This window comes from Rhinichthys klamathensis, unplaced genomic scaffold, assembly GCF_029890125.1.
Source record: "Rhinichthys klamathensis goyatoka isolate OS25496 unplaced genomic scaffold, OSU_Roscu_1.1 h1tg000096l_1, whole genome shotgun sequence".
In the NCBI taxonomy this organism is placed as follows: Eukaryota; Metazoa; Chordata; class Actinopteri; order Cypriniformes; family Leuciscidae; genus Rhinichthys; species Rhinichthys klamathensis.
In genome coordinates, this window is record NW_026606635.1 from 977,145 (window position 1) to 983,689 (window position 6,545).

The 6,545-nt window shown below is 37.7% G+C and overlaps 1 long non-coding RNA gene across 1 annotated transcript; it reads right to left on the minus strand.

The window, feature by feature from the left end:
• Positions 1-3,493: 3,493 nt before the first annotated feature.
• On the minus strand, positions 3,494-3,837 carry LOC130086526 (uncharacterized). Its single transcript, XR_008807220.1, has 2 exons — positions 3,676-3,837; positions 3,494-3,643 (listed from the first exon to the last, which is right to left on the minus strand). It is a non-coding gene; the product is annotated as an uncharacterized LOC130086526 (long non-coding RNA).
• Positions 3,838-6,545: the final 2,708 nt, after the last annotated feature.

A 6,545-nucleotide genomic window follows, 5' to 3' on the forward strand; every position in this document is an offset into this window, starting at 1 on the left:
ATATGCTAACCTAAGTAGGCCAGTTGAGGAAGAGCGAAGGGAGCGTGTATATCCTGATAGGAGGTCATAAATATAGCTGGGTGCAAGATTATGGAGGGCTTTGTAAGTGATGACGAGGGTCTTAAAGTCAACACGGAAGTGCACAGGGAGCCAGAGTGATAAGGAGAGGTGTGATATGATCAGATGGTCTGGAACCAGTGAGTATTCGAGCGGCAGAATTCTGAATAAGTTGAAGTCTATTTAACAGCTTAGAAGGGAGACCGATGAGAAGCAGGGAGTTGCAATAATCCAGACGAGACGTGACCAGGGGTTTCAGTGCTGGCTTGTGTCAATGAGGGTTTAAGCCTGGAGGTATTTCGGAGATGAAAGAACGAGGCCCGGGTCAGCAAGTGTTTGTGGAAAGTATTTATACTATTTCCAGTTCATTTTTTATGGTTTATTGTTCAGCATTAATAATGGCTTTAAAGACTCCAGATAAAAGAAGTTAAATTACTCACCCTCATGTTGTTCCAACTCCGCAAGACTTTCGTTCATTTTCGGAACACAATAGAAGATCTTTTTAATGAAATCTGAGAGCTTTCTGTCACTCATGACAGTCTACGCAATTTCTACATGCATTTCTGTAAAAACGCAGAAAGACACAATCATGTTTAAATGCTGTACAGTGCCCTCCACAAATATTGTCCCTCTTCATCCTCTCGGTCTTTCCTTAAAATTATAACCTTAAATAAAAAAAATATATATTATTGGAATACAGTATATGAAATGTATGTGTCCCACAGTTATTGTCCCCCTTCATAAATAAATATATAGCTCCTTTATTTAGGCTCAGTAATTTCACTTTAATGGCAACTAAATTACCTCGTTAAAAAAGAAATGTCAGATGGACTTTGAGGATTTGCATTTAAAGTCTTCGATCACATGCATTTCAGTTTATCACTGAACTGCAGTTATTGTATAGGCCTAGGCTACTTCATCATACTGCAAATCTACAGTTGTACTTCAGTGTACTGCAGTTATTTTTTGTAAGGGTAACATTAGAATACAATACATACAAATACACACACCCACACAAATATAAATATATATATAATATAACAATAAGGTAATAATGTTCAGTTCAAATAAAGTATCAAAAGCAAGTAGTTGTTCTATGGTTTTATAGAACAACTGTTAAATACATGATATAAACCATCTTATGTGAACATGTATAATAACACACGCCTGCAGAGGGCGCCACTGTCCTGCTGATTATTACACTCTACAGCAGATCTAACCCTTAAATACTGGACTAACATTTCATTTACATGTTTAGTTCATCTGTAATATTTGCACACTTTACGATAGAAATGCTACAGCGACTGTAATTTCTTCTAGAACATGTGGACTTCAAAACATGCAAACTCAGAGCGATGATTAAAACTTATTTTCATATATTTAGAAACATATTGATGTATTCTCCAGTGTTGGCGTAGGTTTACAAATAATTGACCTTACACATCTGATGAAACGGCTCACATTCGTCTCTGATAGACCACCATCTTCTCTCATATTAAAACATTCATTATATCCAGCCAAGTTTCAGATATGGATTTCTCCTTATAAATGTGAACATGGGGCCAGTTCTCCTCTGGCCAACAAACCAACAGTGTATGATTATGATTATGAATATGATTCAGGCAGCATTACAGGTCAGAAGTCAGACTGGATCAGAACATTCACAACATGCATCAGTGGATCTGGTTGGAGGAGTCGTACGCCGGTGTGGAGACGGGTTTGTGGAGTCATGAGGCCTTCACACGGCCCATGAGCTGACATCCTGGTCTCATTATATTTCTTATATAACTTTTAGCCTTCTTTTATTAAGTAATTTATAACTATTCTTAATTTGTGGTAAGATTTGTCATTTATGTAGAAATTATGTATTGTTTCATTTTGTGTGTGTATTTGTATGTATTGCCAATCCTTTGCCAATGGTCTAATGTTATTGTTATTCGAGCATTAGGCCTACTAAAAAAAAATGAATTGAAAATTAAACCCCGCACAGTAGGTGGCGCTATGAGCCTACAACCTTTGTTTGTTTGTTAGTCGCCAGTAAACGCATAAAAGACGAAGAAGAACATCAAAAAACAAACAAACATGGCGGAGCAGCAGCAGGAGCAGGAACAGCAAGAAGACCACCCCCACCCCGTGTCGGCCCTCCACACTCTCGGCCAGAGGAGGGGGGTGGAGGTGGTCTTCGTCCGGGAAGGCCACACCGGACCCCCGCACGCGCCCAGGTAAGATGACCACATCTAGAGAAAACTCTCCAGCTGCTGTGTCTGTGCGTTTACTGCTGTACGCGTGGAATGGATATTAGGCTAGTTGTGTTTTTATGGTGTTTTTAAACCAGTCAAACATTCCGTAAGTGTCCTTTGACTGGTTGATTTAAATATTCTTCGATCATATTTAGCTACAAATAAATGTTTTGCAATAAGACTAAATGTGAATGATATCCAAGTTTTTTTTTTTTTTTTTTACCTTATTGGAATCGAAATTTGGAATCGTTAAAATTCTAACGATACGCGACCCAAAACTCTCCGGTCTGCGACGTTCATTTGCTGTAAGGAGAAATCCATGTTTGAAACTTGGCTGGATATAATGAATGTTTTAATATGAGAGAAGATGGTGGTCTATCAGAGACGAATGTGAGCCGTTTCATCAGATGTGTAAGGTCAATTATTTGTAAACCTACGCCAACACAGGAGAATACATCAATATGTTTCTAAATATATGCAAACTGTTCCTCGCGGTTTCTAAATACGTTTCAATCATCGCTCTGAGTTTGCATGTTTTGAAGTCCACATGTTCTAGAAGAAATTACAGTCGCTGTAGCATTTCTACCGTAAAGTGGGCAAATATTACAGATGATAGGGCTGGGCGATATAGAGCCGAGGTTAAAGGGATAAAAAGGGACGCTTCGGTCTTTTCCGGAAAGCGCCAGAAGTGATCTCTCGCGCGTGTACGTCACTCATACAATTTTTTTTTTTTTTTTTTTTTTTTTTTTTTTTTACGACGGATTAAACAATTAAACGACGGATTTTTCCCTCTGTGCCGAAATGTTTCGCGGTGTTGTTGGTGAATTATAAAAAAAAAAAAAAACACTTCCGCGCAGGACTTCACTGTGAGCGGACTGTTTAGAGACGATGTGACCGGCGGCATGTAAGGTTAAAGTTATCTGCTACTGTAGCAGAGCTGCAAGTTTAACTGAAAGAACGAGCAGAGAGAGAGAGAGAGAGAGAGAGAGAGAGAGCCGGTCGCGCGCGCGCACTCTCTCTCTTCGGAATACAGGGTCATGGAAAAGGCATGGAAAAGTATTGGTTAAAATGTGTATGAACCCTGGTGTATGCTCTTTGAATACATGATCATGCACTCGCACACATGCGACCACATACAATTTAAACTCGCACATTCTCAAAACATGCCGTCTGGAACCTGATTTTAGCACTCCCGGTTCCCTCGCTCTAAACTCTATGGGATTTTTGAATGGGTTTTTGCTAAATCGCCTGAAATAAGGTCTGTGAACAAAGCCTCTAAATATTTTCACGTTTTGATCTATGACATAGAACACACAGTTATAACTTGCTTGTGTTTTTTTTTTAAACTTTATTGTGTCTGCTTGTGTTTTTTAAAAACTTTATATAGGCTTCAAAATGTATACATTTTGGATTAACTTGTAAAGATTATCTTGATAGACAAAACGTGTAAGGGTCACAACTCTTTGTTAAACGCAGATCTTATTTTTGGCGATTTTCCTAAAGTCTATGGGGAAAGTGCATCGCTTTTCGATCGAGGGAACCCATGTCCGAGTTGCTCCGAGTTGGCCTACAAAGTGACGTCATCACTTCGGCACTCTATTGCCTCAGTTATTTTATATTTATTACATGGCTTGGTTGAATTCTAATGTAGAATGCAGCCTTTTTCTTGATAACACACCGTTGCTCTTCAATACAATCGTTTTTAAATCAATAAACTCCTTTTTAAATCAATATTTTGTCAAATTATTGATTTATTTGGTAGGTAGCCATGTAATAAGTGGGATAATGAGGCGGTTGTTAGCGAATACAAACCCTTCAGGCCCTGATTCAAGACCCTCTAGAATCAAGACGCTCTACATTAGGCTATCCCTTATATAAATAAATGTTTTTTATTAAAATGAATTAAAAAAAGATAATAAAGGCTTTTGTTTGTGTTGGCCTATTTTTATTACCACAAAAAATATAAAATTGATGGATTAGCCTACTCTACCAAAATAATGGTTAGTGACAGCCCTAATATTGATTATTTTACATCTTATAACATGTTATGATTTTAATGTAAGCCCTACGTGTTTTTTGCAGATGCCACTGATGAATGAACTTTTCCGTGTCAGCGTCTCTTATTTAGCCATCATTAGTCGTTTCTGCACCAATCAGATGTCAAGGTACACAGCGAGTTAGTGTTTGGGGTAAATCAGGAAAAGTGTAAGATAGGGAAAAGCGTTGAGGCTTTGCTAGTGGTTAAACTGCTGCTCTATACGCTGTCTTGGCCAGAAGACACACATTGAATAATGCTGTTTCAAGGCTTTTAAAATATTCTAATTAAATTAATACTAATAATGATTATTAAATACTCCAGGGCACTCATGTGTAAAAAGCCTTTCGTTAACTGGGCTAAATAATTAAAAACAATTAAAGGTGTAGATCTGTGTGTTCCAGCGACACAGCCTTTTCCAGGATACATATCAAGTCTTCATAAGCAATATTAGTAATTAGTGGATCATCAGACAGTGGCTAATATAGCCTCTTAGCATAACTCCACTTAATCTGCAATAAATAAATAATTAAAATTATACATGAGTGAGTGTGTGTGTGTATATATGCTTATATATATATATATATATAGTATATTAATTCTATACTATATATTAGTTAATTAATATATAGTAATGCTACAGGATACTTTAATTCTATCAGCCAATGATAATTCTGAAAGTAACGTGTCGAGAGCACAGGTCAGTGGTCAACAGCCGACTGTTGCTATAGTAACGCACAACTTCCATGCGCAGCTGATTGACAGATAAACTGTGCGCTCTTATTTCAGTGACAGAAGCAGCATTTACATACAAGTGTGTCAGGACTGGGGCTTGTTCTTCGTACGTTGCCTAAAACATCCGAGATCAATTGAGACATCCAAGATGATATCATCGTGCTATTCATGATCCGGCTAATTGGGTTCTTCGAACACACCTGTTGTTTATGATTAGTATCGCTGGATTGAGTTATCTGAGATAATTGCGCGTTCATGCGCTGGTTTAAAAGGGGATATGTATCGATAGTAGAAACATTGATCAGCAACGCTTCTATTGGCTGCTCACCGTGGCCAAAGAGCGCGCTCAGTTTTACTCTGCAGCAGAGCAAGAGCTATTGCTTGAAGGATATGCAGAATTTGAAAACTTAATTACAAGTTTTCACCTAAAATGTGCAAAGCCAGAAGAGAGGGCTGGCAAAAAGTAGCAAATTAAGTTTGTAGTGACCATTTAGATGTTTTTATCACTTATTACAGTAGCTATATATTTTTTTATTTTAATAATTTCTAAATAATTAATAACTTTGTTCATTGTAATGTCAGTCACCACCCACTAACATGGGAACAAGTAAAAGTGAAGTTCTAGAATATTCTACATAATGGTATATAGGCAGTCTCTTTTAAAAAGGCACTGTTAATAAATGTTTGCTTGTTTATAAAAGCAACCAAGAAAAAGGCTGATTTAAAAAAAGAAAAGAAAAACAAACAGGTGGTGGTCCTGCACCCCCACATTATACCCCGGCAGAAGAGCTGGCCCTTGGGTTGAGTGTGAACCGACCCGTCCTGGGTTCAGCTCTTCCTCAGACACACAGCAGGGACCAGTAGCAGCAACTCCTTCATTACTGGTAAATGAACTTTAAATGATCTTACACTGTAAAATATTTTTTTTGCTGCACTATAGGCCTATAATCCCAATGGCTGGTCCAGTCATATCAGCTGTTAAACCTTGAGTAGGCCTAGTGATGAATTGCTTACTTGTGAAAGTGTGCATGTGTGAAACTACATGTAGTTAATGTAAAAAAAATATGTTGCCATGAGTTATTGATCACATTTCCCCCCAGTGTACTTCATTGTAATGAAATTGTGTTTTCCTTTTTTGTGCAGTTTTAAACACCAACACATTTATCTGTTCCTGGCTGATCCATGTGCAGTAAGTGGACTTTTCCAAACTTTACATCAAAAGGAAAAAAAGTACAACACTTTGTAATGCCCATTTCCCCACCAATGCACAGGACAGTGAAGAAACTCTCTCAGATGACTGTCTTTTGGAGAAAGTATATTTAAATAACTTTACTTAATTTACACTTGAGTACCTATTATTTCTGAATGCAATATGTGTTGCAGGAGTCCACATCAGAAGAGTCTGCATACAGCAGTTAGAGGTGGGCAGTGTATACTTTTCCTTTTATTTTTTGTTGCATAAGGCTTGTGTCGACAGG